The sequence below is a fragment of the Rhinatrema bivittatum genome, chromosome 16, assembly GCF_901001135.1.
Source record: "Rhinatrema bivittatum chromosome 16, aRhiBiv1.1, whole genome shotgun sequence".
Lineage (NCBI taxonomy): Eukaryota > Metazoa > Chordata > Amphibia > Gymnophiona > Rhinatrematidae > Rhinatrema > Rhinatrema bivittatum.
In genome coordinates, this window is record NC_042630.1 from 42,413,111 (window position 1) to 42,422,808 (window position 9,698).

The following is a 9,698-nucleotide window of genomic DNA, read 5'->3' on the forward strand; positions in this document are numbered from 1 at the left end:
ACAGCTATACTTGTAAGTTGCTATTTTAAAGGACATTTAAATGTGTGCAATTTCCAATTCATTTGTGTATTTCTATACCTGCTAACTATCTTGTGTAAGTAATATTAAATTTATTTATTGTGTAGTACTCACTGGGTGTGAGATCTCAGTGAATTGGTGAAAATTCAAGCTGAAAAACCAGAAAATCTCAATGGAGAATGACTGATTAAACTGGTAAGCTAACTGGGAAAACTGGTGTAACCCCCTTTTTAGGAAGTTGTAACTGTTAGGAAGCGCTAGGAGAGCAGTTCCACTTTCCAAGGGATTGTGTGTCCTTGGACCATGGCTCGACCCCAGAGGAACTCTGAAGATGTGCCGAGACAGGTGAGGCATGCCCATGCATGGGCTGGACAGGAGCAAGGCAGGACTGAAGACAATGATGGGATCCGGAGCAGGAACAAGGCTGGGCTCGGCCTCCACTGGACCTGCACGCACCGATGAGATCCAGCAACACAATGCTGATCTCGAGAGTGGTCCTCCGACTACTCGACAGCCCTTTCGGACCCGCCTGGGAACGATGAATACATGATGCCAGATGGAGGCTGAGGACAGGAACGAAAACTCAGATGAAGACTCAGGCGAAGATGTGAATACATGGCCGAAGACTCAGGCGAGGAAACTTAGACGAAGAATCAGGCAAAGATGTAGATAATTTGGACGAAGACTTAGGCGAGGATTCATGGATGCTCTGAAGACTTGACAAGGATTCAAGGTATTTGGATCATTTAGAGGTTCAAGCAGGGGTTCAGGAGTCAGGCAAAGTACTGGGTGAGCACTGCCTCGCAGCACACCCTATACAGCCTACCCATGGGGCTTGTCACAGACCACACTGTACTTGAAGCAGACTCCAGACGAGATCATGGAACAAGGGAGTGAAAAATGTCCCAGAAGCTATAGAGGCCTGCATCGGGACTTGCCATACACAGCCATCAGTGGCTGGTCGCGGACCATGCTGGAACAGCACAGGTACATGCAGAGACTAAAACATGGATGGAACAGGTGCAAGGAACTCCGTAGACCAGGGATAAGGTTTCAGGCGGAAGTGTCCTGGAGGCTTGCACTATGGCGGTGAGGAAGGCCTTGTACCATGAGGCGCCCTACTCAGCCCACCCATGGGGCTGGTTGCGGACCAAGACATGGCATACCAGGAAGGGTGGCACCGAGGAACCTGGGGCTCAGGACATCTGGACGGGATCACGGACATCAGGAATAGAAGACGGATTTCTGGAACTGGAACATGGACATCAGGAACTGGAATACAGACATCAAGACTGACCATGGATATCAGGAACAGAAGATGAACATCTGGACTGGATCATGGGCATCAGGACAAGACAAGGAACTCCCACGAAAAACAAGGAACACAGGACCTTGAAGAAGCGATGGAACAGCGAAGATTCCTGGAGTGAAGGACAGGAACATCCAGCAGTGTCTAACTGTAATAACTGTAATAACATCAGTCATCCACACAAGAAACCTAGGTATCATCATTGACAAGGAACTTTCATTCAAATCACAAATAACCAACAGGATTAAAGAAGGATACCACAAATTACTGACACGCAGACGTCTTAAACCTTTCCTTGCACAAGATCATTTCAGATCAGTTCTACAACTACTCATTTTCTCTAACCTAGACTACTGCAACACCCTTCTTCTTGGTCTACCAATCTCCACTATACGACCATTTCAAATTTTGTAGAACGCAGCTGCCAGAATTCTGACTGGAGCAAAAAAGCACGAGCACATCACTTCAATACTAATCTCTTTACACTGGCTTCCTGTAAAATACTGAATAATATACAAAGTAATGACAACACTGCATAAAATAATCATAGGACAACAAAGCAACTGGTTAAGCAAAAACATTGTAATGCATAATTTAAAATGAAACTTACGATCTAAGAACAAAGGCCTTCTAAAAATCCCTTATGCAAGAACCATGCGACTAAAAACAACAAGTGAGAGAGCCATATCCATCGCCAGCCCAAAACTATGGAATTCACTACCAACTAGATTAAGAACACAACCAAGCATTAAAATTTTCAAAAAAGAATTAAAAACCTGGCTATTCACAAGAACATATGCAGAATCACTCAATCAGCTCACAACACTAAAGCGCAACACAATGCAATAAAAATGAAAATCAACAATCAAGTAAAAAACAGCATGTAAGAAACCCTCCTGCAGATAGTAACACATCAATGGATTCTTGACTTAGGTATATGTAATAAGTTGTTATCAAAATGAATTGGGGCGGATTTTAAAAGCCCTGCTCGCGTAAATCCACCCGGATTTACGCGAGCAGGGCCTTGCGAGCCGGTGCGCCTATGTTCCATAGGCCTGCCGGCGCGCGCAGAGCCCCGGGACTCGCGTAAGTCCTGGGGTTTTTCGAGGGGGGCGTGTCGGGGGCGTGTCGGGGGCGTGTCGGGGGCGGGGGCCGATCGGCGCAGCGTTTTGGGGGCGGGGGCGCGGAGTTTCGGAGGCGGGCCCGGGGGCGTGGTATCGGCCCGGGGCGGTCCGGGGGCGTGGCCGCGCCCTCCGGAACCGCCCCCGGTTTGCGTCTTGGCGCGCTAGCGGCCCGCTGGCGCGCGGGGATTTACTTCTCCCTCCGGGAGGCGTAAATCCCCCGACAAAGGTAGGGGGGGGGGGGGTTTAGACAGGGCCGGGGGGGTGGGTTAGGTAGAGGAAAGGAGGGGAAGGGGAGGGGAGGGCGAAAGAGAATTCCCTCCGAGGCCGCTCCGATTTCGGAGCGGCCTCGGAGGGAACGGAGGTAGGCTGCGCGGCTCGGCGCGCGCCGGCTACACGAAATCGGCAGCCTTGCGCACGCCGATCCAGGATTTTAGCGGATACGCACGGCTACGCGCGTATCTACTAAAATCCAGCGTACTTTTGTTGGCGCCTGATGCGCCAACAAAAGTACGCGAAGGCGCACTTTTTTAAAATCTACCCCATTATGAACATTTAGATGTAAATATTGTACAAACAACCTCTGTAAGTAATCACATATCTATGTAAACAGACGTATGTAAACCGTAATGATGGTGAAACCGAATGACGGTATACAAAACACCTAAATAAATAAATAAATAAATAAACTCCTTGCGAAGGCAAAGATGGACTAGCAAAGGGCCCCTTTTATAAGGCTGAAGCAAGGCTGGCTGATGACATCATCTTCAAGGCTGGCATGACTTTTTCCCGCCGCTGGCCCTTTAAATGTTGAGGAGAGGTGCATGCCCACACCTAGGGAAATCCAGGAGAGAGCAGGGTCATTGGTGGTGTCCCTGCCACGTGGAAGGTCCGAAGAGGAGTAAGGCAGGCTGCAGAAGCAGCTGCAGCCGTGAAGAAAGAAGATCGAGAGCAGGCAGCGGCAGAGATGGCCTCTCTGCTGCTCGAGCACCCCGGCAGCTGCAGAAGTGTCTCCCGCCGTGAAGAAGATCAGCCGGGCAGAGCAGGAGCGACAGCGGCGGTCCCAGCTGCGATGGGGCAGAAGGTGGCCGGGGAGCAGCTCAGAGCAGCAGCACAGACTGCTGTGGAAGAAGCAGTGCCAGCGGCCCATCTGGCCTCTGCAGGGAGGGGGCCTGCCCATGGTCGTCGCGGGCAGGTTCAAAACAGTAACTCTCTTCAGGGTACATAACAAACATATATTTGGGGCTGCTCCAGCTATCATTTCATATCCTGTGCTGACTCTCAAATCCTGGAGGGATTCCTTTTTTGGGGAGGAAGCTCTCGCTTGTGGCCCAGACAATGAAAAAGGTCACCAGTGTATACCTTTGAAGTGTAACTGTTAGTGCTTCCCATGAGGTGAGATGCAGCAATAATTAGGACCAGGACAGGGTTTAAAATAATAGTTTACTCATTCATGAAGGTAAATAAAGTCCATCATCCAAGAAATGAGTGTACATCTGACTGCTGATACAGGTGTTGCGCCCATAGGTCACAGACTGCTGCACCCTCTGTTGCTCACCTCTCTTCTGTCAGTTCCACCGACTCTTGGTAAGATGGCTGCCTCCGCTTCTGAACACCAACTTCCCTGGCATCCCCGGGACAGCGTGGGCAATTGCATTCACCATTTTGGGCCAGAGATTACCTAGGATACGAGCGCACCCGCCCTTCCTTTATGCACTTCATGGCGGCAACCTCGGGGGCGTCCCCTCCGCATGACGTCAACCACCAGTGTGTATATAACCTCTCTTCACTTTCCTTTCCATGAGTTAGCAAGGATTCCTTCCTGCTGATTTTGCTTCAGTACAGACTCATTGTTCCTGAGTTCCTGCCTCGGACATCCTAGGTACTCGCTCTTCGAGGGTCTTGCTACACTCTCTGCCTTCACCCTTCAGGGTTGCCTCAGTTCCGGCTCGAATGCCTTAGGTACCCTCTGCTCGGGGGCCTTGCTGCATTCCGGTTCTCCGCTCCAGGGAGGACTCTCGCTTCCACTACCTTCTCTACATTAGACTGAGTACCATTGCTATCCATCTTGTGTCTCTAGTTCTCTCACCATCTATCAGGTGGATTCTTGGTGTGGCCCGCTCTGCGGACCACTACCAGATCTACCTCTCTGGTCTATCATCTGTGTGGAATCTCGGCTTACCCTGCTCTGCGGACCACAACCAGATCTAGCTTCCATTTCAACTTGTGAGAGCAACTTGTGAGAGCTGTGGTATATGGACAGACATTACAGCTGGACATACCCTCCTCTGAATGGAGGCTCACGGCCCGCTCCTCGGGCAGTCTTCTACATTGCAGTATAATAAAATCTTCCTTTCCTCTGTGTGTATTACCACTGGGAGTCAGCCTATCGTGGCAAGTCCCCACAAGGCTCCTCCCTGTGGGCAGAGTCATTTCTTGCTATGACCCAGAGCCTACAAATCCAGCCATCAGGTGCATTGCTTGTTTAGCGGTCCTGCTCATTCCTGCCTTCCAAAAACAAAATCAAGCCAGAATGGATAAATCCTAATCAACTAGCAATCCTATGGACCTTTGATTCAGTGAACCTAATAAAATTCAATAGGCCAGTCAAATCTGTTCTAGGCATCTTACTTAATGGGGAAGCCACATCTATGGTAAACTCATCCCCCAAATTTCTACTGTCACCATCCCAAAGCAGTTATTCCTCCATTACACCAACTGAGCAATCCTACTTCCCCTTATCCACCCATATCCCACCCAGGTCTATCCTCTACACACTCTCACACACATACACGCACACACACACACACACACACACACACATACACGCACACACATACACACACTCTCACACACATGCACACACACACACACATACACGCACACACATACACACACTCTCACACACATGCACACACACACACATATTTCTTCACCACTAACTTTCATTTTGGATGCTCTTCTACTTCACATTTACAAAAACTGGTTAAATTTTCCCAACCCCCATTCCAAAAGTTGGCGGCCTAAGGTCACCCAGTGCCATTCTTAAATACTGCCCTGGTTGCACAGAAGTAACTATGGATTATTCCCACTTCTCTCTGGCCTTTTTTCTTGAAGATAAGAAGAGGGATGGGTCTTTGGGGCTTAAGAGAATATCAGGGAATGAAAGAAAGCAAAATAAAAACAAACCAAAATGAAAAATAAACAAAATTGTGTTTGTTTTTCATTCATTTCATTTAAAATAATATGAAATGAAAGCACATTCCTAACGCATAAAGGTGAATTTTAAAAGCCTGGCATGCACCAAAATTGGGAGATGTGAGCTCAAGTCGGCCTCACAATCGCCCACTGAATTTTAAACGCCACCTAGATTCTCGTGTATTCCCCGCAGCACCAACATCTCATTTTGATTTAAAAAGGGGCATGGTCTGAGCACAGCATGAGAGTTTTGGGGCGAGGCCAAGAGATGTGTGCATAAATAGTTACTTGCCAGGGTGCGCACCCAGGTCCCTTGCCCCGTAACTTTACTCCTGCTATGGAGGAGGCATAACTTAAAAATAAAAATAAATTAACCATTTCTGCTTGGATCTGGGGTAAGTGGGTGGAGCACAGATTATCAAATTAGGGTGGGTTTGGAGGACCTAGCACTTAACTGCATGAACTGGTGAAACTGGAAATGACGTGGACTCTTGCCGATGTAAAATAACCTGACTTATGCGGTAGAATCATGATTTTACATGGCACACACTCACTTAAAACTGGGTGCATAATTATGCGTGCTCAGGGTATTTTATAACATTGCTCCTTAACATGGACATTTACGGAGAGAAAAGAACAATAAAGGGGTCACTTTGGTACTTACTGTGAATGAAGTCTTGAAATTTCCAGCATTTGGTTATTAAAGAATAAAGAATTTGATTATTCACTCTTTGGTTTCATAAACCAGGAAGAAGGATTTGTCATGCAGATACTGAATGGTGGGAAGGCATTTTGCAAAATCTGGATCATCTGCCACAGCCTTACCTCTTGTTTATTTTTAAATCAGTTGCCTGGTAGATGCCCGACTAAGTCTGAATTTCACCCATATGAGAGCTGCTTCAGGGTCTATTCAAGACAAGTTCTCAGGAGAAACCTATGTTCTGGCAACCAGATCTCCATTGGCATCTGGGCCTTTTAGAGATTATAAGTATGGGCATGATGATGCAGGGATTTGGCTGAGAGCCTTGTGGAGCTTTTGGGAGACAGAAATGAATGATTAGAACCTGATGCAGACAACTTCTATTCAAAGGAGCTCCTACCTCCACATCTCATGACACCTGTTTTCTGCTGGAAGGCACTGGATACTCAACGTGCATCTTGTTAATTAATAAATGTTATGCTTGAACAGCTCCTGAAGCAGCCCTCATATAGGTGAAACTCGGACCTAGAGTTGAGCATCTACTGGGCAACTGATTTATTAATAAACTGGGCAACTGATTTATTAATAAACAAGTAACAAGGACCTCTGAATCTATCTCTTTTTTCACATCCCTCATGGCTTTGTTAGACCGCCTTCCTTTCTGTTTTTTGGGTCCACAGCCTTACCTCTGCCACGCCGCTCTCTTTGAATCCATGGTTTCAGCCACAGGCTCCTTTTTCAGGGGAACTCAGATGATGGCCTCCTAAATCCTGGTTTTATAGAGGTTTATATTGCTAGCAGGCTGGCAGTACCCAGAGAGACCACCCAGCAAGGCTTTAATCATTAGAAAATCTTAAAAGTTTGGAAGGAGCTCTGTGCCCGAGCGTGCATGCAAGTTATAAAATTGCAGTGTTTCTGGGTGCTTGCTGACGCACACTCTCCAAAGTGCACCCACGCGCATTTTTCAAATAGAAAAAGTGAGTTGCAAGCTAAAAGCAGGGCCAGTCCCCCTCTCTGCACCTATCCTTGCAATAATCCTATGAAAAACATTTTCAAATATTTAATCTTTTCCCCAAGGTATGAATTTTCTGTGAGAAGGGAGAAACAATTCTCTACCAATAATTTGCACGAACATAAAAAAGCATGGGCCTGTGGTCTGAAAAGTCTACATAGACAAACTGGGAAAGATCCTTAGTTACATTCATGCACACGTATTTTTTTCCTAAAGAAAAACACCTGCACCCTTCTGCCAAAATACATTGAACAAAATATTCATTATTGAAATCTAAAAGGTGAATTATAAAAGAGATGTGCACGCACACAAAGTATCAGATGTGCGTGCAAATAACTTTTATCTATGCTGGTGCTATTTTATAAACCCCACATAAACACACACAAGTATTAGTGAGAGAAGAACTTTGCTTAAAAAAAGGGTCAAATTAGGGGTGTGGCCGATACTTATGAACACAAGTAGCGCTCCAAACTCAGTATGCATATACGGGTAGATTTTATAAAAGTACGCTGGATTTTATAAGATATGGGGCGGATTTTCAGAGCCCTGCTCGCGTAAATCCGCCCAAAACTGGGCGGATTTACGCGAGCAGGGCCCTGCGCGCCGGTAAGCCTATTTTACATAGGCCTACTGGCGCGCGCAGAGCCCCGGGACTCGCGTAAGTCCCGGGGTGTTCGGAGGGGGCATGTCGGGGGCGTGTCGGGGGCGGGCCCGAACCGCGCGGCGTTTTCGGGGCGTGTCGGGAGCGTTCCGGGGGCGGGCCCGGGGGCGTGGCTACAGCCCGGGGTGGCCCGGGGGCGTGGCCGCTCCCTCCGGACCCGCCCCCAGGTCACGTCCCGGCGCGCAGGAGGCCCGCTGACGCGCGGGGATTTACGCCTCCCTCCGGGAGGCGTAAATCCCCCGACAAAGGTAAGGGGGGGTTTAGACAGGGCCGGGCGGGTGGGTTAGGTAGGGGAAGGGAGGGGAAGGTGAGGGGAGGGCAAAGGAAAGTTCCCTCCGAGGCCGCTTCGATTTCGGAGCGGCCTCGGAGGGAACGGGGGTAGGCTGCGCGGCTCGGCGCGCACCGGCTATACAAAATCCATAGCCTTGCGCGCGCCGATCCAGGATTTTAGTGGATACACGCGGCTCCGCGCGTATCTACTAAAATCCAGCGTACTTTTGTTTGCGCCTGGAGCGCAAACAAAAGTAGGCTATTCGCGCTCCTTTTAAAATCCGCCCCTATGCGCGTAGCCGTATCTTATAAGACACAGCTCCGTAGCCGCGCGTATCTTATAAAATCCAGGGTCGGCGCATGCAAGGGGGTGCACATTTGTGCAACTTGTGCGCGCCGAGCCCGGCGCGCGCTGCCTGTTCCCTCCGAGGCCGCTCCAAAATCGGAGCGGCCTCGGAGGGAACTTTCTTTCCACCCCCCCGCACCTTCCCCTCCCTTCCCCTACCTAACCCACCCCCCTGGCCCTATCTAAACCCCCCCTACCTTTCTTGGCAAATTTACGCCTGCTGCGCGCCATCACCCAACCCAGGGGCTGGCCCGGAGGCCTCGACCATGCCCCCAGGCCGGCACCACGCCCCCGGTCCCGCCCTGAACCGCCCCCTGACCCCTGGACATGCCCCCGGACATGCCCCCTCCCCGCCCCTTTTACAAAGCACCAGGACTTACGCATGTCCCGGGGTTGAGCGCACGCCGGCGGCCTATGCAAATTAGGCGTGCCGGCGCGCGAGTGCCCTGTGCGCGTAAATCTGGCCGGATTTATGCGCGCAGGGCATTTAAAATCCGGCCCCTAGTTGTTAGCTGCGCATATTTACTTCTGCTATTTAGCATATGTTATTTTGAATAAAATTCTTTATAATGAAATACTGACTGCATGAGGAGTCTGGGTAAACTGGGGGGAGTTCAGGCTTAAGAACCAGAGGGGCAGACTGGGCAAATAGGTGGACTAACTGGTAAAACTGGTAATTTCCTTCATGTGTGCATGTTATAAAATGTGCTCATTTGTGTGAGTAAAAGCTGACAACTCCTAAGGAAAATATGTTAATAACCTTTCCTCATGTATAGGCTTCAAATTAGAAGCAAACCTATACGCGCTAGGCATATTTTATATAATGTGTTTGCACTTGGAGGACAATATAAAATTTATGCGTATGTGAGCTCATGCTTACATATGTGCATTTATGGACACATGCTCATTTTATAGTAATGTTCATATTTTTTTTTATAATTCACAATTTATTAATTTTTTTCAAAAAGTATTCAGAAATCATACTTTACGGGAAAGAGAAAAAACATATGAAATATTGCATCTTTATAAATAATCACATAGGCTAATCAATATTTATGCTTTT